At 45.4% G+C, this 25,818-nt stretch overlaps 1 long non-coding RNA gene across 1 annotated transcript; it reads left to right on the plus strand.

Annotated features, from left to right (window-relative positions):
- The first annotated feature begins 14,913 nt into the window (after positions 1-14,913).
- On the plus strand, positions 14,914-17,967 carry LOC310665999. The gene is made up of 2 exons (XR_014505747.1): positions 14,914-15,155; positions 17,331-17,967. It is a non-coding gene; the product is annotated as an uncharacterized lncRNA (long non-coding RNA).
- The last annotated feature ends 7,851 nt before the right edge of the window (positions 17,968-25,818 follow it).

The raw sequence follows: 25,818 nt of genomic DNA on the forward strand, positions 1-25,818 counted from the left end.
CTGGAGGGCAGTACTTCTGAGCAGGAGGGCAATACTGTTGTGCAGGGGGACAGTATTGCTGCGATGATGTACCACAGCAGTCCACTGCAGAGCTGGAGCTCACAGAGTGACAGGGGTCATATGATGCTCCCGATGGAGTACACGATGGCTCGGAACACACTGATGCTCCATAGTCGTCACAGGAATCTTGATCGTCTCTATGCTGTGGAGGATACATCTCCTGGGAGTATGGACTAGACCTGGAAAAATGTGCAAGAATTATTGTTATGATCATTACAACTACTGCCACCGTTCTGTTGTTGTTGGTCTTGGAAATATACCTTCACTATAAGTTTCAGAGCTGATTACAAAAACAAATGAAACATTTAATACACAAGCTTTAAAGCACAGATTAAAATGGGAGTAGGCAACCTAAGGCCCGTGGGCTGGATGAGGTCCAATCGTCTTCTGAATCCGGCCCACGGAGGGTCCGGGAATCAGCATGATTTTACATGAGTAGAATGTGTGCTTTTATTTAAAATGCATCTCTGGGTTATTTGTGGGGCATAGGAATTCGTTCTCCCCCCCCCACTCAAAATATAGTCTGGCCCCCCACATGGACCAGCCCAAGGCTGCAAAAGGTTGCTGCCCCCTGGATTAAAACATCAAAACATAGAACACAAGAACAGCATTCACACACCCTTCAAGTGCTCCTATTTTCCAGGGACAGTCCTGGATTTAGAGAAGCCCCCCCCCCCCCCGTTTTTTATTTGATCCCAGAATGTCCTGCTTTCCCAGCTTAGGACATCCCTATTTTCATCAGAGAAATGTTGGAGAGTATGGAGTTATGCGACCCCTGAGTCATCTGAAGACAGCCATGCATAGGGAAGGTTTTCAATGTTTAATGCTTTATTATGTTTTTATATAGCTCGAAAGCTGCCCAGAGTGGCTGGGGCCACCCAGTCAGATAAAAAGGTAAAGGACCCCTGACAGTTAAGTCCAGTCGTGAATGACTCTGGGGTTGTGGCGCTCATCTCGCTTTACAGGCCAAGGGAGCCGGTGTTTGTCCGCAGACAGTTTTTCCGAGTCATGTGGCCAGCATGACTAAGCCGCTTCTGGCAAAACCAGAGCAGCGTACGGAAACGCTGTTTACCTTCCCGCCACAGTGGTACCTATTTATCTACTTGCACTGGCATGCTTTTGAACTGCTAGGTTGGCAGGAACAGGGACCGAGCAACGGGAGCTCACCCCGTCGCGGGGATTCGAACCGCCGACCTTCCGATTGGCAAGCCCAAGAGTCTCAGTGGTTTAGACCACAGCGCCACCCGTGGAGTATAAATAGTAAAATCATTGTTGTTATTATTATGGAACAGGATGTCCCTATTTTCATCAGAGAAATGTTGGAGGGTATACATTCATGGTAAAAAGGACTCCTGAAATAAAACTATCTTAATCTGCCATCTGAAGCTGAGCAAAGGATGGTTCCTGCCTGGTTTCTGACAGGAGGGTATTGGACCCACAGCACTGAAGGCACAACTCCTCGCTGATGTGAGACATGCTTCTGATTTAAGCTATTTGTATATGGCTTAATTAAGCGGTGTACATCAAATGGAAAAAAGCATGCAATGGGTAAGATCAATCAAACTTATTAATAAAAGCAGAAAATGTCCTTAGAACGCTTGCTGAAATTGGAAAGTCTTTTTCCAAGAGCCCTACAATTTAATTTTTTTTTAAAAGAAATTGGAAAAAGACTTTCCTACACTTCTTGGGGGAAATGGCTCTGCACCTTTTTTCATTTGCTCCATCTGTTAATACATTGTTTCACCCAGTGCTTTTTTTCTAAAGAAATGTTTAAAGGTAAAGGGACCCCTGACCATTAGGTCCAGTCGTGACCGACTCTGGGGTTGCGACACTCATCTCGCTTTATTGGCCGAGGGAGCCGGCGTCCAGCTTCTGGGACTAAGCTGCTTCTGGCGAACCAGAGCAGTTCACAGAAATGCCATTTACCTTCCCGCCGGAGCAGTACCTATTTATCTACTTGCACTTTGACGTGCTTTCGAACTGCTAGGTTGGCAGGAGCAGGGACCGAGCAATGGGAGCTCACCCCGTCGCGGGGATTCGAACCGCCGACCTTCTGATCGGCAAGTCCTAGGCTCTGTGGTTTAACCCACAGCGCCACCTGCATCCCTAATAAATGTTTAGGGGTACTCTTATTTTGACTCAAGAAAACCACCATTTTATAGTTCAAATCAGGAAAAGTAAATACAGTAAATGGACAAAATTACAAAGAATCACAAAATGTTTAGGGGTATGCGTACCCCTGTGTCCCCCAAGAAAAAAGCACTGGTTCCACCAACAGAGTGAAGGATTCAGGAGCAAAGTTCTTGCTTTATATCAAGAGTGGGGTACCTCAGGCCCGTAGTGGAGGGAATGCAGCCCTCCAAAATCAGAGGTTTCTATACAGAAACACACATACCCATGTCTCCATCCTTCAACTAGGCAAGCAAGAAGCATTTTTCAGCCCGAAGGCAAGTTCAAGCTTAGGAACACTACTTAACGAAGGCATACAGGAGAGCTGTTGAGTTGGGGGTGGGTGGGTGGTCCAGAGAGGGTTTTGAGGGCCACACAGAGAAACCTGGAAGGCCACATCTTCCTCCTCTGGGCCTGTCGTTCCCCATTCTTAATGCAAAGGAAGGTCTTTTTCCCTGGATCCTTCACCTTTTCGGTGGAACAGTCTAAAATCAACCATCTGGAGCGGTTGGAACAGGTTGGGAAACAGAGTTTCCCATTAAGCATCTGAACAAATTGTAGTGCTCTCACAGTGATAAACTGGTCCATTATTATATCGTTGCACAAGCTATTAGCAGGAAGGAGTGGAAGATGCGCCATGCTCAGCAAATTCCTTCAGAGAATACAGTATTGGCTCGAATATAAGCCGCAGTTCAACTTTTCACGGTCGGAACTTGGAAAAAAAGTGTGGCTTATATTTGGGCCAATACGGTATATTCAGCCAAAAATGTGTCCATCTGGCTCAAGCAATGGAGTCAAAACTAGTGCTGAGAGAAGCTCTGAGTTTATTCTGGGTTTCTCATGTTCCCCAATTTATGTTCAGTTCTGCAATTTACACATCAGTTTGCAAGTATGATTATGATTGCCAGGCCTCATGAAAATTCATCTGTATTTCATTACAAACACAGGGTGCTGTTTCGCCATAGCATTCCCTGCAAGGAACATGCTGGCAAAGCAGTCTTGCAGCCCGCAGGATTGAATCCTGCGGTCACCAGCCAGATTCCTTTCATACTTTGGCCATATTGTTGTTATTGCTATTCTTATTATTTTATTTATTTAAGGCATTTGTACCCTGTTCTTCAGCCAAAAACATACAATCAGCATACATACAATCAAAACAAGACAGTCCCTACCCGTAGGATTACCATCTAAACAAAAAAATAAAAATAAAACACAGCACACAAGGGAAAGGGGACTGGGAGGGAAGAGGAAAACAGAACTCAGAAACCAGTTTCTAAACAGTTGCTCCTATAATGACCAAATGCCGGCACAGTTCAGGGGCAGGAGCTGGGCCTCCAGCAAAGCTGATTAAATGAGCCTTCCTTCCTATCTCTTCCACTGAGGCAGCCTAAAGGAATGTCTGTCCCCAGGTGATAGCTGAGATGAGAAGAGAAGGCCTGTTGGATCCGGCCTGTCACAGCAGAACTGATGGACCGAGCTCTGCTTCCCAGCTCCCCCACAGCACAGCCCTACCAATTCCATTTCATAAGATTCAGAACACCAACACTCTTCACTCCATGCCACCCAACGAATGGCACATTTGAAAAAAGGAATTTCAACCCAGGTCTCGCCTTGGCTGGAACCCCCCAACCATCTCAGGGAACCATGCCTTAAACCATGTCAATCAATCAATCAACCAACCAACCAACCAACCAACCAACCATGTAGTCCTTACCTAGCAAGATGCCTTATACAGTGGTACCTCGGGTTCAGAACTTAATCTGTTCTGGAGGTCTGTTCTTAACCTGAAACTGTTCTGAACCCGAGGTGCCACTTTAGCTAATGGGGCTTCACACTGCCGCCGCCAAATGATTTCTGTTCTCAACCTGAGGTACTATTTCTGGGTTAGCAGAGACTGAAATCTGAAGCGTCTGTAACCTGAAGCATCTGTAACCTGAGGTACCACTGTACTCAGTGCTATTTTTCTAGAAAAAGAGGTGCCAGAGTTCTCAATGAATGAAGTTCACTTAAACAGTGGTACCTCAGGTTACAGACACTTCAGGTTACAGACTCCGCTAACCCAGAAATAGTACTTTGCTAACTGTAATGGCAATGGCACCCACCTGAGAGTGGCCAGAACTGAGTTCTGGTGAGTTCCTTCTGAAAAAAAGTTCTGCTTATACTGAGTCAAACCTTTGGTCTACCTGTCTAGCTAAGGATTGCCCACACTGGCTGGCAGAGGCTCTCTAGAATTTGTAAATCATTCTTAGATGCTTTTAACTGAACATGTCAAGGGACCGGACCTGGGACCTTCCACATGAAAATCTCTAGAGCTGAGTCCTAAAATAAGATTCCAGTCCTCATGCATTCTAAGGGAAGGTCTGATTTAAATAGGAACACAGGAAGTTGCCTTATACCAGTTAGCTACAGTGAGTGGCTGTGGGTCATCAGGCTTCTGGAAGAGAAGTTTTCCACAGACTTTCCTGAAAGCACTGGGCATTCAAACTAGGATCTTCTGAGGGAGAAGCTCTGTCACTGAATTGTGGCTTTTTCTCATAGGGAGTCCTAAGTAGCAAATTCAAATTAATTCCCCATTTGTCAAAGGGAGCAGAAGGTTAAGCTGTGCTCAGCCACAATTAGGTGACATCATGGCTTCGCTCACCTGAAGCCACAAATCCCTTAAACCACAACTTAAACCAAATCCCTTAAACCACAAAGCCGTTACGGGTTGTCAGGGATTGGTTGGATGACAAAGAGTGGTGGGAGGCCCAGCTGAGGAACTCCTTAGGGAAGCCGAAGAAGAAGAAGAAGAAGAAGAAGAAGAAGAAGAAGAAGAAGAGGAAGAAGGAGGAGAAGGAGAAGGAGAAGGAGAGGAAGAAGAAGAAGAAGAAGAAGAAGAAGAAGAAGAAGAAGAAGAAGAAGAAGAAGAAGAAGAAGAAGGCTCAGACCCAGGGGAATGGTGGTGGGACCCAGAAGACAGATCAGAGGAGGGAGGAACCTAGGAGGTGGAAGACACAGAAGGCTTGAGTGAAGAGTGAAGAAGGCAGTGAGTTCTCCAAGGACAGGGCTGGGTGCAGAAGGACCCACTCTGAGTGCAGGGTCTGAAGGAGAGGACAGGGAGAGGTCAGACACTGCCTGGTCCCTCTGTCTTGAACTCCCCTTCCCCTTTGACTCTGAGGTCATGTAGAGCATTACATGTAGCTAAACAGAAAGTTAGAAAAGTCCAACGAAGGGGCCCTTCCCTCCTCAGAGTTTCTGTCTGCATGGAAGACGTCTGGAAGAGGAGGGGTAGCAGGAGGGGAGATGCCATGAGCCAGTCTTGGCAACATCTTCACAGAGGCAGCCATGCCAGAGTGATCTCTGTTGTATACTAATTTTCTAAATAAAACAGCTGACTTTACTTCGAGGCTCTGAGACTCCCTTCTGACCCGTTGATGAAGCTGCTCTCTTGACAGCCCCCTGACAAGGGTTGGCACCAGCCAACGGCATCTCTGGGCATCCACCATCTCCCCATCTGTCCTGCATGCTGAGGTTCCTAGCTTCAGTCCCTGGCATCTCCAGATAGAACTGGGTGAGAGCTGTGCCTCATGAAGAGCCACGGCCAGTCTGTGTAGGCAATACTGAGATAGATGGAGGCAATGATCCAACTTGCTACAAAGTAGCAAACTTCTTATGGTCCTGTGCTGGAGAATGGCTGATGCTGCCCACCACCTCTTGTAAAGACTTCCAGGCAGCACTGCTGCCTTCGGTTGTGGAAACAGAGCATGGTGATCATGGCTGATAGCCATCAATAGCTCTTCCTCCATCAATTTGTCTAATCCTCTTCCAAAGTCATCTCGGTTTGGGGCCATCACTGCCTCCTGTGGGAGCAAGTTCCATAGTTCAACTACACACTCCATCGTTCCTTGAATCTAACACGTCTGCTCTGAACAAAGCACTTGGTTGACTACATCCCAGGTGTCTTTTTAAAAAGTATTCCACCCATGGATGTCAATGACAGCCTTGAATCTGACTTACCCAATAGCTTGGTAATCGTCTGTGGAGAAGACCTGCAGTTATGATAGTGAACAGTGCCAAGACGATGGCCTTTTATCTGGTCCTGGAATCACCCTCTTATGATTGGGCTCTTCATTTCCTGCATCACTTCTAAAGAAGAGAAGACGAAATGAATTCAGAATCGCCTGGTCACCCTTCTGGACGCATGGCTTTTGACTTCGTCACCTTCATTTTTCTCTTATGCCTTGCCAGCTTGCATGTTGATCAGCTGGAGGCTATTAGGACATCTTCCCACCTGCCTCGGGTGAAGCTACCAATAGGAGATGAGAAGGGATGATGTAAGAAGCACGCCTAAGGGTGTGGCAGAGATGTGATTAGGCAAAAAAGACTTCTGGTTCTCAGTCTTGTGACAGGGCAGCAGAACAATAGGAACTGATGGATAATGCTGATCGGAACGCATTGTAAATGCAGTTACGATGGACTTATTGCTGGGCATGGTCATGCTCACAAGGCTGGCACATGCCATATTGCAGATCACATGCCATGTGGATGTTCTACAAAAGAAGAAGACATCTCCTAGTATATCGAGAACCACTCCATGTTCCAGAAAATAGCCTATGGGTTCCAGAATGGGGGAATTGTGACACCCAACCTGAGACCCTCTAGTGCCGTGATTCCCAATGTGGGACACATGCCCCCACAGGGGGGCAATTTGATTTTTAAGGAGGGCAATTTGAGAATGAGTTAATGGCCTTTTAGGCTTCCTCCACATGAATAGGAGTTCACTTTTTGAATAATAAGAATTATATGTCATGGGGGGCATCAGGATTTTAGAGATACTTAGGTGGGGCATTGTGCTGGGCCTGGGGGTAACCCATGAAACACGGTCCAGGACTGGTCCAGAATTTGAAGGTTCCACTGGGAGTCAGTCCGACAGGGCCAAGGCAGGACACGAGGCAGGAAACCAGGCAAGGACAGGTACAGGATCTCAGACAGGATCTAGCATACAGCAATGTTGCTCCCACAACCTGGGGCAGGGTCCGACAGCCTTCTGTCTTTGTTGGGGTAATGGCCGGTCCTGATCCCCCAGTGACTGACCTCCCTGTTTTGCCCAAAAGCGAGCACTCCTCCTGCGAGTGCTCAGGTCTCTCCTTCTCTCAGACCTCAGTCTCTGCAGCTCGGGAGACGTTGGTGGGTTACTAGACCCAGAGGCTGCCTCAGCCTCCCCTGACCCAATCGGTAGTGGAGCAGCTGTAAGTGATGGCCCAGCTGGAGACAACGAGGTCATCCCTGTATCTGGAGCCAGGGCAGGATCAGGCCCCTGACTCGGCCCAGCTGGTATTTGTTGCAGGGAAACCTGTGCAGACCGGGACTCTTCAGGATCAGGCCCCAGACTTGGTTCAGATGATGCCTGAGGGAAAGGATCCAGGGCAGACTGAGATTCCTCTGGTTCTGAGTCCGAGCCCAAGTCCCAGGCCATCACAGGCATGGCCCCAAGAAAGGCTGGGAACCAGTGCTCTAGGGGTGCCACTCACATTCCACAGGGATGGACAATTCAGGACAAATTGGTTAAATCATGGAGTTCTCTCCAATGAGATGTTGGGTGGCCACCAACTTGGATGACTTTAAAAGAGGATTAGACAAAGTGATTGATAGTTGATAGCCATGATGGCTATGTTCCTCTGAATACCAGTTTCTAGGAATGAGAAGTGGGGAGCGTGCTTTTGAGCTCAGGTCCTTCTTGTGAGCTGCTCCTAGACATCTGGTTACCCACTGTGGGGAAGAGGATGCTGGGCCATTAGCCTGTTCCAGTAGGCAAACCTCTTGTATTCTTTTGTTACGCCCCTTAACTCACAAACGTGAACCCACTTTGTCTACCAACTCCTTCTTTCTGCTTTCCTCACCATCAACAACCCCATTTTCCGAAGGGCTTGGCACTGAGCAGTTGTGTGTCCATGACCCAACAGCATGTAAGCCAATTGCTCTGGAAAGCTCATCTCAGCCAGAGGAGATGCAGAGCTCTCGCTGCCAACAGCTATGGTGGTTTCAAACACCTGTTTCCTCCAAGCGTGCCTTTCTTTTTTCATCTTTGTCAAGATTATTGGATTTGGGGGTGGAAAACTCACAAGCTTCTAGTTCTTCTTTTGCAGAATTTTCATGCCTGTTGTCTGAACCATTTATATAATGTTTGAGAAGATGCAGTTGTCATGTTATTCTTGTGTTATCAGGGATGAGGCTGTGGTGGTAAAGGCTCCTAGTATTTTTCCAAGTGCAATTCAGAGTGTTGGTGCTGACCTTTAAAGTCCTAACCGGCTTCAGCCCTGTATACCTGAAGAAGCGTCTCCACCCATGTCATTCAACCCAGATACTGAGGTCCACCTCTGAAGGTCTTCTAGAGCATAGGTAGGCAAACTAAGGCCCAGGGGCTGGATCCGGCCCAATCGCCTTCTAAATCTGGTCCGTGGATGGTCCGGGAATCAGCATGTTTTTACATGAGTAGAATGTGTCCTTTTATTTTAAATGCATCCCTGGGTTATTTGTGGGGCCTGCCTGATGTTTTTACATGAGTAGAATGTGTCCTTTTATTTAAAATGCATCTCTGGATTATTTGTGGGGCATAGGAATTCGTTCATTTTCCCCCCAAATATAGTCCGCCCCCCCACAAGGTCTGAGGGACAGTGGACCGGCCCCCTGCTGAAAAGTTTGCTGACCCCTGTTCTAGAGGTTCCCTCGCAGTGAGGTGAGGTTACAGGGAACCAGGCAGAGGGCCTTCTCAGCAGTGGCGCCCTCCCTGTGGAATGCCCTCCCATCAGATGTCAAGGAGATAAGTAACTATACAACTTTTAGAAAACATCTGAAGGCAGCCCTGCTTAGGGAAGTTTTTTAATGACTGATGTATTAATGTACTTTTAATCTCCTGTTGGAAGCCGCCCAGAGTGGCTGGCGCAACCCAATCAGATGGATAGGGTATAAATAAAATCATCACTATCACTATACTGGACTACAAGTCCCCTCATCCCTGCCCATTGGCTATACTTCTCACCACTTGTGCTAAGGATGGAAAGACTGGAAGAGCATAATGTTTACATTTTGTCTGCCAAACAGGAGGTGTATATGACACTGAGAGGAGGAGAACAGGAAAAAAAATAATGAAGAAGAATTAGCTGAGACCGCAGAAGAGAAGGTGAGAGCTCAGAGGCGTGATTTCAAGGATTGTGGCTTAATGCCTGACATCGCAGCAAGATGACTCATGTGCATTAGGGTTAATTATAGAGCACTTTGTTGTATAAGCTCTGGAATCCTCCTTTGCATAAAGAGAAAGGTGATCCTCGGGATTTTGAACACGATGCCTGCTTAAATCGCTTAGCAAGAAGGTGCGTAGCTTGTCATTACTGGGTAGCAGTGCAGGAATGCGGAATGTGATAAGACAAATAAGCATAAGAAGTGCCTTCCTGGGTCCAGCTCTCCCAGGATCCTGCTTCCAACAGGGGACTGACAGAGAGCTTCAGGAAGCACACACCCAAGGCATGGAGAGGATCACCCTTCCTTGTTGTTTTGCCCCAGGCACCCTGCCCTGCGTGTTCATGCCTGGCAACCGCATTCCTCGAATAAACCACTGCTCATGATACTTCCTAGGCTCAGTTTGGTTTGCAGTATAAACCGCATAATGGTTCTGTGGTTTCAAAGTCTGTTCTTCTCCGGTTCAGCTCATTTTCTTTCATTGTCCTTCTTTTATTGACGGAGTCATAGTTAGACCATTCTGAGAACTGCAGTTCTTTGAGCGGAATAGGGGTCTCTGAGCAACTCATGCCACCCCTTAACATTTCTCAGGATATTTTTTTTTGGGGGGGGGGGACCATGACCGTTTAAAGAAGTGACATAGGGTGTCGGCTAGACTGGCTGTGACACAGGTATGCAAGGACGCTTCGGCTATTAATGTGAACTGTTGGCGTAGGAAAGCTTTGTTCTTTGCTGTCTCAGAAAAATTAACCCATCAGCTTATCATACCGTTCAATTGCCCCCAAAATACTGGGACCATCACAAAAGCCCATACATAATCATGGCTTCTCACTTTGTCAAACAAAGTCCTGAATTCTCAAGGGCCGTTCCCTTCAGTACAGCATTTAAGTGTGTTTCTGGTAGTTCAGACCCCTGTGTCCCTGTAACACATGAGTAGGCAAACTAAGGCCTGGGGGCTGGATCTGGTCCAATCGCCTTCTGAATCCAGCCTATGAATGGTCTGGGAATCATCATGTTTTTAAATGAGTAGAATGTGTGCTTTTATTTAAAATGTATTGATTTTTTAATCTGAGGAATACATTATTTAAAATGTATTGATTTTTCAATCTGAGGAATGTTGGAGAGTATGCCTTATGCTTTTGAAGGGGACTGTGAAACCAACAGACTTTTCTGCCCTTGTCCCAGTGAAGGATGACTTTATTTGGCAATGCCAATGACATATAACTTTGTTGGATTGTTTGCTCTAAACCAGGCTTCCTCAAACTTGGCCCTCCAGATGTTTTGAGACTGCAATTCCCATCATCCCTGTCCACTGGTTCTGCTAGCTAGGGATCATGGGAGTTATTGGCCAAAAACATCTGGAGGGCCGAGTTTGAAGAAGTCTGGTCTAAACCTTGCCTCCTTCGCCTACCCTTGCTTAATGCGACAACATTTCTCCACTTCATGTATTGCCTTATAACTCTCTCCCAATCTGCTTTATACTTACTTAAGTTTTCCATAAAAACATCCAGGTGACTGTTTCCTCACTTTTTCCTTCAGAATGTTTACTGTAACTGTAATACGATATATTAGCATTGTTGTCCTTCAAAAGTAATAATAATAATAATATTTTTATTATTATTTGTACCCCACCCATCTGGCTGGGTCTCCCCAGCCACTATGGGCGGCTTCCAACAAAAATAAAAAATACACTAAGATGTCACACATTAAAAACTTCCCTGAACAGGGCTGCCTTCAGACATCTTCTAAATGTCAAGTAGTTGTTTATCTCTTTGACATCTGATGGGAGGGCATTCCACACCGCGGGTGCCACTACTGAGAAGGCCCTCTGCCTGGTTCCCTGTAGCTTTGCTTCTCGCAATGAGGGAACCGCCAGAAAGCCCTCAGTGCTTAAATATATGGTATATATGGTTGCAGGATCTCCTGGTTGGATCTGAAGTCCCCTGGTTTGCTTGGCCCTTTCCAGGTGGCAGTTCGAGGGCTTGAAACTCCAGGTGAGTGTGAGAGTGCCTTTGATAATAATAAATGGATAAACCAAAATAAAACAATAAAACAATGAGTAAGAAGACTGTGTATATGGCTTGCAAGATTCAGCCCAGAAGGAGCTGGCTGCAAGTTATATAAGGGTGTGTGTGTCTGCCTTCTTCTGCTCCCCTCTTCCAATTAACCTCCGTCTCCAAGGCCTGCCCCTGGGTCTTAGTTTGGGGCCCTGGAATCTCAGAGTCTGGCCTGCTCCTCACATGGCACCCCTAATGGTTTACCAACCATAATGTACCGCTAAACGTACCATAATTAGGGTCGCCATATTCCCAAAGGTAAAAATCTGGACAAAGCTGTTAGATTTTTATAGCCTTTGTCTTTGAAAAAATCGGCCTCCTTGCCTTAAGTCTGGGTTTTCCATAATATGGTTGCTTTCCAGTGGTTTTAGAGAGGGAAGAGTAGGAAAATGCCCAGAAAGGTCTGTGCAGACCTATTCAATTCAAGGTTGAGATCAGGATGAAAATGCAAGGATGGAGGAGGGTGACCTTTTTATACAGCTCAGAAATTAAATTTCCCGGAAACGAGAAAGAACGTCTGTGCTTTTCAGGACTGACTACTTCACAGCCTTCCTGGGTGTTCCATCGTGACACTCCAGTGACAGATTTTTGGCCTGCAGGGAAACAGTTTTGCAACCCAATCCCCATTCCTCACAAACAACTCAAAGAGGTGGAAAATAAAACGTAAGATAGGTATGCTTTATTATGTTCATTAAACCGTGGAAAATTATGTGCAGAGCATTTAGCATGCTGGAGTTTCCCACACTTCTTCTTGCCCATGAATTTCAGTGGGTTCATTCTTAACAGGAGTAACACTGAATAAAGGTAAAGGTAAAGGGACCCCTGACCATTAGGTCCAGTCGTGACCGACTCTGGGGTTGCAGCGCTCATCTCGCTTTATTGGCCGAGGGAGCCGGCGTACAGCTTCCGGGTCATGTAGCCAGCATGACTAAGCCGCTTCTGGCGAACCAGAACAGCACATGGAAACACCGTTTACCTACCTGCCGGAGCAGTATCTATTTATCTACTTGCACTTTGACATGCTTTCGAACTGCTTGGTTGGCAGAAGTAACATTGAATACAAACCAAATATTTCATCTGGAAGAACCTTTGTAAAAATTTGCAGGCCAAAGGAAGTTTTAAAAGGAAGTATTCATTGGTAGGGATGGGAGAGAAATTCATTCCACTTCACATTTAAAGGCAAATCTCTCACGTTTGCAGTTTCCTAAACAATAGGAGAAGAAAAATATAGCCGTTCTTCAAAATTTGCACTTATCTGAATTTTGCAATGTGGTTCTCCAAACACCAATATTATCAAAAATGCATCATATTAAGAACAGCTGCTTGAAAAATGTGCACATTAGCCAAACTGCATACAAAAATGTGTTTATTAGGAGAAATTCACATCTAGGTGTTGATAAATTTTCAGGAGGGCTGAACTTTGGGCCTTCTGCATGCTTTGCTACTGAGCTATGGAGCTCTCCCTTCTATTAAATCAAGATTCCAGTTCTCATGGTTACAAAGAAAGGAAAATAGGAAGCTGCCTTCTTATACTGAGGCCATTGTCCATCTAGATCAGAACTGCCCACTCTGACCACCAGCAGGTCTCTGGGAATTCAGGCATGGTCAAACCTGAGACCTTTTATGTACAAGGCAGATGCTCAGCTACTGAGCCCTTCCTTTGTAAAGCTATAGTGTTATTTCTCATTTTTGTAATATAATAATAATAATAATAATAATAATAATAATAATAATAATAATTTATATCCCGCCCTCCCCAGCTGAAGCTGGGCTCAGGTCAGCTAACAACAATAAAATAATGCAACATTCTAAAATCAGTTCATTTCATTATAAAATCAGTTCAAATCAGATTAATGGCAACCATTGGGGAGTCAGGCTGTGCCCTGGCGAAAGGCTTGGTGGAACAGCTCTGTCTTGTAGGCCCTGCGGAAAGATGTCAAGTCCCGCAGGGCCTTAGTCTCTTGTGGCAGAGCATTCCACCAGATCGGAGCCACAGCCGAAAAAGCCCTGGCTCTAGTTGAGGCCAGCCTAACCTCTCTGTGGCCTGGGACCTCCAAGATGTTTTGGTTTGAAGATCGTAAGGTCCTCTGTGGGACATACCAGGAGAGTCATAGGTCATAGGTCAGTTGGTAAGAGCATGAGACTCTTAATCTCAGGACTTTGGGTTTAAGCCCAACATGGGGCAAAAAGATTACTGCATTGTATGGGGTTGAACTAGATGATGCTCGGGTCCATTCCACAATTCTATGTGCTTTTTTGGGGGGAAAAGGTGGGAGAACTCACTACGAAATTTGCTTGTTTGTTGCTGGCCCAATCACAGTGCCACCCCTCCTCCTGGCAGTGGCTAAACATAATATGTGATTAAAAAACTCAAGCAATGATCTGGATTAGAAATGGTCACAACTTTATTGATTGTAGATACAGGTGGATTTATGTCTCAGGCATTGGGTATATATCCATTCCAGCCCCCCCCCCAAAAAAAAACCCGTACTTTTCCGTGTATAAGACTAGGTTTTTTTTTTACTTAAAAATTATGTGAAAAACTGTGGGTCATCTTGTATATGGTGCAATCTCCCCCCTATTTTCTTAAATTGGAGTCCCTAAAAAATAGGGGGCGTCTTATACATAGGGGCATCTTATACACAGAAAAATACGGTAATTAAAAAAGGTAAGGGAACTCAGTTTTCTTGAGTTCCTGCTCAAAAAAACAAACCCTTGTCTATGATTCTATGAAAAAAGTGAGTTGGATATATAACGGGTTGCATGCAATGTCAGCCCTACTCAGAGTAGGCCCATTTAATGGAGAGGTGTAGATCCTTTTCTTTCAATGGGTCTATTCTGAGTTGAACTTAGTTGGATGCAGCCCAAAGTTTTCATGTTTAGCAGCAGGGACTACGAAGACCTGGAGAGGATGTGTGCCATTCCTTCCTTTATCATATTTCTCCATCATCGAAACATAGTAAGCTCCATTACGCCAAGTCAGCTGATTGATCCACCGGGGACCAAACCTGGGGTCTTCTGCATGCAAAACAGATGCTCTTTCACTGAGCTACATTGCTTTGTGTCTTTAAGCAAACCCAGCCAGCAATAGCTCTTGCCATGATGACCTGCCTATATGGGCTTTATCTTCAAATAGTTTATTTTTTACAATTGCTGTTTATGACATTGCTTTTATGGGGAGAAATTAGTTTAGAGGCAGTGATGGGCCAACCATCCGATGGGACAATTAGGTGTCACGGAACCAAGATCCTAATAATTAGCCTTAAGCTGGGTGCTTAATGAGTAATAACGTCTTTTGAATGCCACCGTCCTCGTGCATGCATTCTGATATCCTCAAAAAATTGCCTCCTGGGTTCTGCCTTCCGGCCCTGATACAGGCTTTTCTGGATCGTTATTTACCAAATAGCTCTCATCAACTCAGGGCTGGGCTGCGCATCCGTCCAAAAAATGTGGACCTCGGGACCGAATCGAGGAGAACCGGCAGGAAGAACGCAAACAACTTAATTGGCAAATCAAGAATTCTCCATTCTCCATCTGTGTCTCATTTCCTGGGCTCAGTTTGTTCGGAGCTGTATAAAAAGTCCAACCCCGGCCCAGAGTCCTTCACACATTTGACTTCGCTGCTCTTCGCTTGCTCTTCAATTTGTGAACAGGGTAAGTCATTCTCTTCTGATCCTCATCATTTGGATGCTGAAGCAATGGATGCTGAAGCAAGGGGTTGTAGCTCAGGGGTAGAACATCTGCTCTGCATGCAGAAGACCATAGGTTCAATCCCCAGTAACTCCGGGAAGGGTTGGGAAACCCTCCCTGTCTATTTATCCCTGGAGAGCTGCCAGTGTAGACAGTACTGAGCTAGGAGGGTTACGGGGCAGCTTCCAATCTTCTTAGGATTTTCTTTTCTTTTATGTACAGTGGTGCCCCACAAGACGAATGCCTCGCAAGACGGAAAATCCGCTAGACGAAAGGGTTTTCCTTTTTCAGAGGTGCTTCGCAGGACGAATTTCTCTATGGGCTTGCTTCGCAAGACGAAAATGTCTTGCGATTCTTGAGGGTTTTTTTTCCACTCCCCACCCCCTTTTTCTAAGGCACTAAGCTGCTAATAGCCTTTTAGCAGCTAATCCGCTAATCCCTTAAGCCTTTAATAGCCGCTAATAGCCGCTAAACCGCTAATAGCCGCTAAACCGCTAATAGCGCTAATCCGCTAATCTGCTAATAGGGTTGCTTCGCAAGACGAAAAAACCGCTAGACGAAGAGACTCGCGGAACGGATTAATTTCGTCTTGCGAGGAACCACTGTAAATCTGTAGGCAATGATTCAGCAAAGTAAAATATGATATCTTATATAAGGCCTACATAGAAGATAAAGGGGATTAAGGAGGCTTGTCATCTGTGACTTTGAACCAATAGGTGGATATTGCAGGAAAGCAAGTAGTGACTTTGAAAAAAATGGAAAAAATTCCTAGTAGTATGACATTCATAAGGAGGTGGGCTCTCCCCCCCCCCTGAAAGTATTTGAGCAGAAGCAATGTGGACTTCTACAGCAGAGGCAGTAGATCAAAGCATTCTGCACTGTAGCTTCCTGCAAGAAACTGAGTGTTGGATTAGATCAGCCTCTCCCAACCCAGTGCCCTCCAGGTGTTTTTGGACTCCAACCCCCAACATCCCTGGCAAACATGGTCAATGGCAAAGGAGGATGGGAGTTGTATTTCGACAGCATCTGGAGATCCCCTTCCATGACACATTGAGACCATTGTACTTAAATGAATTATGTGTCTCCGTTGATTTCAGTTAAATATGGTCTGGTTATGACTTAGTCAGATACCACAGTTTGAATCCAACTACAGTAGACACATTGAAAATGATGGGCGTGAAGTTAGCCATCTCTATTGATGTCTGTGGTTTTATTCTGAGTAGAGGACTAGCACTGGGGATGCAGCCCTATCTGATGGACTTAATCGAGTCATGTCCACTATAATTCAGTGGGCCTGCCCTGATTAGGTAGGTCTAACATTGGATAGAATTTACTATTTATTTATTTAAAAATTATATGTTACTTGATTGTAAGAAAACAAAAAACAAATAAAAGCAAAACCCCTCAAAGTGGTTTAAAAAATTAATTCCATTGGGTCTGTGAGGATGATAATTTGGATATCGCCCATTGAATTTCTCACTGTAAAATGCTTAACAACATGCCTGGCTGCGATCTCATGTAGAGTTATTACCTGGTTCATATGTGTGTAATTTGCATTATACTAAACAGATTTCAGAATACAAGTTTCTGGAAGATTTTATAAGTACCCTGGCTTTTGACACTTGTGTATATTTTTAGGACCCGTCTTATTTTAAATAAGTTGCTTTAAACTCTCTTTTTTTAATGTTGTAAACTGTTCTGGGACCTTAGGATGAAGGGCAGGCGATAAATAAATAAAGCCTATTAAAAAATATGTGTGCAATGTCACAAATCCGCCATTTAAAATAACCATTTGATGTGACCCTCTGGGGAAGGACCATAGCTCAATGGCAAACAAGATTCTTTGCGTGAAAAAGGTTTCAGGTTCAATCCCTGGTATAGGCAGGTAGGGCTGGGTGTATCCTCCACCTGAAACCCTGGAGAGCTTCTGCCAGTCAGTGTGGACAATACTGAGCAAGATGGACCCATGGTCTGATTAAGTCTAAGGCAGCTTCCTATGAGGCTCCATTCCCCATTCGTATTTATCAAATGCATTTCCCCCTGTTAATTCAATGGGAAATATTTGTGCAGGGTCAGAGTGAGGAGGCAGGAGCAATTCCTGACACAAAGCACTGCTTTGACCCTTTTGGTTCTTTTCAGTTTTTAACCTAGATTTCAAGATGAGTTGTTGTGGCTGTTGTGGTGGAAGCAGTCAATCCAGCAAGCAGATGATGTGCATGCCTATGCAGGCCACCTCTCAATACTCTGGGTCTTGCTGTGGGTCTTGCTGTGGATCTTCCTCTGGATCGTGCTGTGGATCTTCCTGCGGATCGTGCTGCGGGTCATCTGGACAATCCTGCAAGATTGTGTATATCCGCCCCATGCGATACTGTTGCTCTCCCATGATGGCATGCTGTTCCCAATATAGCCAGGGTTGTTGTGCTCCAAAGAAGTGCTGCTAAAGACATCCATCTGGTCTTCTGACGGTTCACCCCAACAACCGGAGATCCCTCTGGGAGATCCTGATGGTTCGCTCCTGGCTCTCACCCTGCTGAAATTACTGCTCAAAGCTACGCTTGCTCCTCTGCCTTCCTGCACACCTTTGCAAGCGATTTTCTCAACCCGGAAAAGAAAGCCACCACCCACCAGCCCACACTGGTGTGTCATTTCCAATACCTGATGGCTGATCTTCTGCGGATGCAAGATTGGATCTCGTTCTTTACCTGATTTCCCCACACACCCCAAGCTTTTCCTCAGTCTTCTGCTGGAGCCAATAAATCTGGAAATCTGTTCTGCATCTCAGTTGTTTAAAGCATGTGCTTTATTGCGTTTAGATCTGACCTTTTTCTCTAAGGAGCCTCAGGTGGCACACGTGGTTCTCCCTCTCATTTAAAGCCCATGACAACCCTGTGAGGTAGATTGGGCTGAGAGGCAGTGAATGGCCCAAGGTCACCCAGTGAGCTTTGTTGGCCAAGTGGAGATTTTAAGCCTGGGCTCTCAGTTCCTAGTGTGACACTAACCAAGGTACCACGCTGGCCCTCCTAACTTATACCGTCTTACTTATTTAGGACTCTTACTGACTTATGTAAGGGTAGCTTATAAAAAATCAGCTCTAAGGTGGTCCCTGCCTTCAGACTCACAATCTAACAACAACAAAAAAATGCTTCTGGTTCATCATATATATATGGGATAGAAAGGAAACCGGCCACCCAGCATTCCAAAGAAGGAAATAGGAATATAGTTTTGAAATAACCCTGTTTCCTTAGCAAAGATCACTGGAGAGACCCTTTCTTTCTTAGAATCATAGAAGCATAGAGAGTTAGAAGGGACTTAGTCTACTTTTCTAATCTACCCCCTGCAAAGCAGGAATTACAGCTAATACAGTGGTACCTTGGGTTACATACACTTCAGGTTACATACGCTTCAGGTTACAGACTCTGCTAACCCGGAAATCGTGCTTCAGGTTAAGAACTTTGCTTCAGGATGAGAACAGAAATCACACTGCTGCGGCGTGGCAGCAGTGGGAGGCCCCATTAGCTAAAGTGGTGCTTCAGGTTAAGAAGAGTTTCAGGTTAAGAACGGACCTCCGGAATAAATTAAGTACGTAACCACAGGCACCACTGTATTCCTTTATTGCATTAGGTAAAGGTAAAGGGACCCCTGACCATTAGGTCCAGTCATGGCCGACTCTGGGGTCGCGGCGCTCATTTTGCTTTATTGGCCGAGGGAGCCGGCGTACAGCTTCCGGGTCATGTGGCCAGCATGACTAATCTGCTTCTGGCGAACCAGAGCAGCGCAGGGAGCTCACCCCGTCGCGGGGATTTGAACTGCCGACCTTCTGATCGGCAAGCCCTAGGCTCTGCGGTTTAACCCACAGCGCCACCTGCGTCCCTTTATTCATTACACAATACAAAAAGTTCTACATGCTCTGTTGTATTCTTCATCTGATACTCTGCCATAAGCTTTCATCCCTTCATGGAAAAGCCAGGATGAGGTCTGCAGTGGCACCATCAGGGCAGGATTTTGGCACTACTCAGCTGAATGAGTAGGTGGGATACGCGCCCACCCCCACCAATGCAGCAGCACTAGTGTGCCACATGTGGGAGACTCAATACACATAAGAACAAAGAGGGAAATCAGTTCATCACTGAGGATGTTCTGGCAAAAAGGTGGGAGCTTCACTCTGAGGGGTACAAGGAGCTGGGAGTTGAGGGTTTAAAGAGAGGGTGGGGTACCTAGGAATGAGACCTGAGAGACTAAACCAGGAGCCAACACTGCCCCCTATCCCCAAAACGAAAATCAAAACTCTCTGTACCTGGGAAGATCACTGTTGCTTTTGCAGGCAAAGTCTCAATCCAAACAGGAAGCCTTTTTTAAGTCCTTCCTGTCTTAGAGAGCCAGTGAGCTGCCAATTATAGCAAAGAAAATTAAGAGGCTTCAAGACACAGCAATCCCAAAAGCACAATCCCTAATTCAGGAGGGAGTTGTCCTCCTTCATAACAGCCCTTCATAAGTGCTGCAATGCCACAGGCAAACCACTTAACATATTTTTGCCCTGAAATCCTGCAGTGTGATTAAAAAAAATAGGTCAAAAATGCCTCCTAGGCGCTCCTGGGAATTACAGTGTTGTTATAAGGGTGGGGGGAGCACCAACCATACACCCAAACCTGTTCTTTAAGAGGGAGCGGGAAACTGAGACTTTACGGGAAACTTCCAGATATCTGTACAGCAAGCAGAGATGAGTTTTGCTGGCAGGTACAGGAATTGTCCTTTGTGGTGGATGTCTCTAAGAACATAAAACAAGCCTGCTGGGTCAGGCTAATTTAAATTTTTAACACTGCATTTTCCACTTTACTCCATTTCTAAGTTATTCTTCCATTTCTCTTAATGATGATTTTAGCTTCTTGATTTAAGTTAGTCCTACTAATGAACTTACTTTCATGCCAGAATTTTTCAATTATATTCAAGAAGGTCCTTCTGAGTCCAGCCGCCAAGTGCTCAGATACGATCTAGGCAGAAATAGTCCATAAGATTTTCCATTTCCAAATCATTTGGGACCAGCTTACTCTAAGCACTACTGGCTAAGGGCACTAGTTGGAGGGCGGCTGAAGAGCTGCTTGGTCTAAAAGAATATACAAGGTTTCACAACTGATATTTTGTCACCAAAAGAAGAGAGCAGGCACCCCCAAACTAGGCCCTCTAGATGTTTTGGGACTACAATTCCCATCATCGCTGACCACTGGTCCTGTTAGCTAGGGATCATGGGATTTGTAGTCCCAAAACATCTGGAGGGCCATGTTTGGGGGTGCCTGGAATTGAAGAACATGGGGTAGCAGGCTTGTTTTAAAGACCTAGTGGAAAGTGTTTAGGGGAAGGTTGCTAGAAGGATGAATGGATGAAATATATCCCATAGTATGTGTGTTCTGATGTGGCCCAGGATATCAGTAAAACATGGGGGTTGGGGAGAAATAAGGAATACAAGGGATCTTCAGTATATTGATGCTTTATTGCATTGGAGACAGAAGAAAGAATGTAACAGGTAGACTTTAACAACATGCAAGATTCCAGATGTTAAGAACATATTGTAAATGATGTAGAATGGGGAGAAAATTGCATCTGTTCAAGATACAAGTCCATTGAAATAGCCATTATCAACATTAAGCGCACTACTATGATGATGCTCCACATAATAAAAAGCACAGAGAACTAAGTCACTGTCCCATGGGGCTTATAATCTAAATTTCAACAAGGGGAGGGGAAGCAGGGAGGACAGCTGGGGTAATGAGAGGCTGGTGTGGACAAATATTCAAGCTGAGTTTGGAATTAGAAAAATAATATAGGTCCACGGCCCAGTTCTTTAGGCTTGCAGTATTTCAGCATGGGGGACCAGCGATAGCTCACTGTGAAGGAGTTCAGAACTATCAGATTGTCAGAGGCAGGCGAGCCACTGGCTGCCGTTTCATTATGGCGGGGTGAGATTTCATTCCCCCCGCGGTCAAGCTGGGGGATAGTAAAGCTATGCCCAGTTCTTTCGTCTCCAAGGTTTGAAGAAGTGCCATTATCAACACCTCCTTGACCCGATTCTTCTCCTTGAGCCTGAACTATCGATCTAGCACCATGTTTTTCATCTGCACAGGATACAGCACTGTGCTTGTCGTAAGCCATCTCCCCTGAAGGCTCATCTTCGACGTCCACTAGGATTGCAGTTGCCTTCGTCATCTCCCCTGAAGGTTCCCCTTTGACAGCAGCTAGGCTGGCAGTTGCACTAGCCATCTCCCCTGAAGGCTTGACACCAACTACGTAAGTACTTGCATGATGATCAGAGCTTGGACAGGTGCCATGACCCATCTGCCTTGGATCTTGCTCTTGAATGAAGACTACCTGCCCAGGTACACAAACAACGCCAAGCTGTTCATGGTGTCCAGTGTGTGGACAGGTGCAATTGTCACTTGTCTCAACCAAAGGTTGCCCTGGAGAGCAAACTAAGTTTGTCACTGCAAAGTGTCCATTTCCGTGACTCGGGCTGTCACCGCAGTTCATTCTTCCTAAATACTGATGTTAAATCTAAAAGAAACAAATAACCACATGAAACAGGATTCCAGGGGGAGAAGGCAGAATCATCTTAAAAATCTGAAGGTAGTTTGTAAAGGAGTTAAAGGCTATTGGGTTCTCCTGGAGTCCAAGAGGACAGCTCCCAGGGCTCAGGCCTGAGAAAAATATTATAGGGCTGCCCAGATGTTGTTGGCATATAACTCCCATCAATCCCAGTCAACAAAGCCAATGATCAGGGATAATGGGAGTTGAGGTCCACCAAAATCTGGAGAGCTATAGGTTCTGCACCCTTGAAGTCTGAGAACACCCATATTTCAAAAAGATTTTTGCAGTCCTCAGACTCCTGGTCCTCTTCTTCCAGAATATGTTATTCTGCTTGAAGAACAAATAATATGGTACTCTGAGGTAGCATGGAACACTTCATTTCCATTACTTAGCTACCACATATCAGGAGCTACTTCCAGGTCAAAGGGCAAAATAATCTGATGCTTTACACCAGCGGTTTTCAACCTGTGGATCCCCAGATGTTGTTGGACTACAACTCCCATCATCCCTAGCTAGCAAGGCCAGAGCTCAGGGATGATGGGAGTTGTAGTCCAGCAACATCTGGGGACACACAGGTTGAGAACCGCTGCCTTACACAATAAGAATATGCTAGATCAGGTCAGTGGCCCACCTAGTCCAGCATCCTGTTCTTACAGTAGCTGATGGCACCCTCTTGGGACACTTAGAAGAAGGACATGACCTTCCAGCAACTGGAATTCAGAAGCACACTGCCTCCAACAGTGGAGGGAGAACATATCAATCAAGGTTAGTAGCCATCGATAGCCTTCTCCCCCACAAATTTGTCTCATCTTCTTGCAAAGCCATCAAAATTAGTGTCCATCATTGCCTCTTGTTGAGAGCAGATGACTTGCTCTTAACCGTGTCTACTGAGAAAGAACTCCTATTGAATTCAATGGAACTTGTCCCCAGGAAAGTGTTGCCTTAGTTTAAAAATAATAAGGAAAACCAACTTACCTGTTTCAACAGCAGCAGCTCATGGAAAGCAGAGAAGCTAAGTGATGAAAGGAGGGTTATTTAACATGGGAGAAGCCTTAAAAGCCACTCTGCTCATCCATCCCAGGAAATGGGGCACTGCAAAAAGAATGGCGCAGTGGTACAATTTGCCAGCACAACATGCTTTTATCTGGCGTTTTCATGGTCCGCTCTCTTTCGTTGTGTGTTGACTCAGCCTGTACATCACCCCACCCCCAAATTTATTATTAAAAGGAATATATTCAGTGCTTCCCATAGACAATTAAACCCCTTTATCCAGCTTAATGACACAGTAGCTTACATGGTAATCATGCCTCCATCATGGGGCTAAAAATACCTTTGGGGAGTTATCCCAGAAGGCATGCTTAGCCCCATTTTCCAGGTAAGACGACCAGTACTTGTATGCTGTTTCTGGCTTGCTCACTGGGATTACGTTTTTAGCCAGATGATGCCCAGTTTACACATAGGAATGCAGGAAGTTGCTTTGTACTGAGCCAGAGCAATTGGTCCACCTAGCTCACTATTGACTACACTGATAGACAGCAGCTCTTTGGAGTTTCGGGCAGGGGTCTCTCCTAGCCCTATCTGGACGTGCGTGGAATTGAGCCTGGGACCTTCTGCACACAAAAACAGGAGACATAGGACATGAGCTTGAGACCTTCTGTGCACAAAAACAGGAGACACAGGACTGCCCTCCAAGTTGGCAGCCATCACTGCCCCTTGTGAGATCAAGTTGCATAGTTTATGGCAATTAATGGACCAATGGTCTGACTCAGTGTAAGGCAGGAACCTGAGCCCCTCCATATGTTGTTGAACATCTGCTCCAATCAGCCCCTGCTTGCATGACCGATGACTGAGAATGATGGGACCCTAATTTCCATTATCTTCAGCCAACATGGTGAATAGCCAGAATGATGGGGCTTCAACTCCACCTGCAAATTCTGCTACACAGTTCTTGTGGGTGGATGTTAAAGAGCTACCCCCCTCTCTCCAGAAGCCAAATCTGAAAACTTTGCAAAGAGGTTCAGACATGCCTCATGTTGTGGAGGACATAAAGTCCAGGCATTCATTAAGGAGTCACTGTATAATTAACTTATAGTGCAACAATACACATGTCTACTCAGAAGTGAGCCTCTTTGTGTTTAATGGGACTTACTCCCAGGTAAGGGGCCACAAGATTGCATCTGAGGCTTTCTTGTGAGGAACAGGTGGAGAAGATGTCATGATCAGAGGGTCATAAGAATGTAAGAAGAGCCTGCTGGATCAGGCCAGTTGCCCATTTTGTCCAGCATCCTGTTGTCATCGTGTCGGCATCCTTCAGGGGTCAAGATGCCAGCTGGTTAGCCCCCAGCTGGATCATGCCCTTCCAGCTGTGATGAACCCCTGACCTCTGGTGCGACGTAAATCAGCGACTCAGACTTCAAAAGCCTGAGCACACTATATCAGCAGAGCATACTGCGCAAACAGAACAGGTGTGAGGCTTGTGGAAACATACTAACAAGCTACAGATTTATTAAGCATAAATCAGGACAAAAGAAACATGTCGTCTCCCTTTCTTCTTTATTTGTGCTTCTGCCTTGTATTTTTATCTTGCGAACCACCCTGAGATCTTATGATGTAGGGCAGTATATAAATCTAATAGATAGATAAATAAATAAGCATTTTTATACCAACCTGGGAGTTAGCTCAGGTGATCACTTACGTGTGACTTAAGCATCTAAAGATGACACAACAAATCAGGCCAGAGTAAGACTGAACACAATGTGTGGCTTGTTGGACCCCAACATTGGCCTTCTCAAACTGAGACCTGGAAATCCTGCTCTAATTCTTGCTAAGTATGTCATTTCTGCTAACAATGACCTCTTTGAGCATCTTTCAAGTGAGGCCAGGGAGCTGTCCAGCAGTGGAAGGCCAAAGCTGTAGCAAAGCAGGTGGGGGAGCTGTCCAACCATGACAGAACTGAGAAATATGATGCACGGCTCACATTTCAAACACACAAAAAGGTACAAAAGTGCTTATATGAGGGGAGAGTGTGAATAAAAATAAAAATATCCATGAAAAATTACATTAAAAAATCCAGCCCCAAATCCATCCCCAAATCTAGTTCTGCTTGTAGGCATCATTTTTATTGGAAGGGGCTTGAAGACTACTTTGTTAATCCAAAAGCTTCAAAACCCAGGATATTTTGGAGCTGGATTGAATGAATGGGAAGAGACATTTTGCCATTTGTTACCCATTGATGAACTTGTTAGGGATCTGCAAAGTGGAACATGTAAGAAAGGGGCCACCTGAGGACGGCCCTGGCTACATTTGAATACATTTCACACAGATGTCAGTTTCACATGGGTACCTATTTGGACATCTGGAGGTCTTGTGTTATAGGTTTAAGGGGTCACCAAATCTAAGAGTCACAAGATCTACTCTTAGATCAGGAGTAGCCAACAAGGTACCTTCCAAGGGTCTGGATTACATCTCCCATAATCCCCAGCCATAAGCCATGGTGATGGGGTTTGCAACACCTGGAGGGCACCACGTTGACTAACCATCCCCTAGATAATTTGTTCCAGTTTTCAGGAATAATCTCTACGTTAAGAACTTGCCTTGACACCAAACTCCCAGGACATTCCAGTGATGGGTGCAAAGCCCCTTTGTTCTGTCAACTGTAGACTCTTGTGAGCAAAACTGTTTTTTTGTTAAGCAATGACCATGACAGTTAGCATCTTGGGTGATTTTGCAATTTTTATTGTGTTTCAATCGACGTAGAAAGTGTGAAGGCGGAAGATAATCCAACCCATCAACAAGGCAATTTTGGCCTCATCTGCACTTGCCAACAAACAGGCTTTCTTCACCGATCAGATCATCACCAAAGGCTTTTCAAGGATTAATCTTGCACAACGAGTAGCTGTCACAATGCTCTGTGTTTCACCAGCAATGAAATATGTAGAATGGGGGAGAGGAAAAACACTACATCAGGAAGACGGGGGTGTTGTGCTTGACACTAGGGGTGGCAGAAATGAACATGAGATGGATTTGTGACAGGTCTCATTGAGTTAGTGCA

Source organism: Podarcis tiliguerta, assembly GCF_965153285.1.
Source record: "Podarcis tiliguerta genome assembly, chromosome: 16".
NCBI classification, from domain to species: Eukaryota; Metazoa; Chordata; class Lepidosauria; order Squamata; family Lacertidae; genus Podarcis; species Podarcis tiliguerta.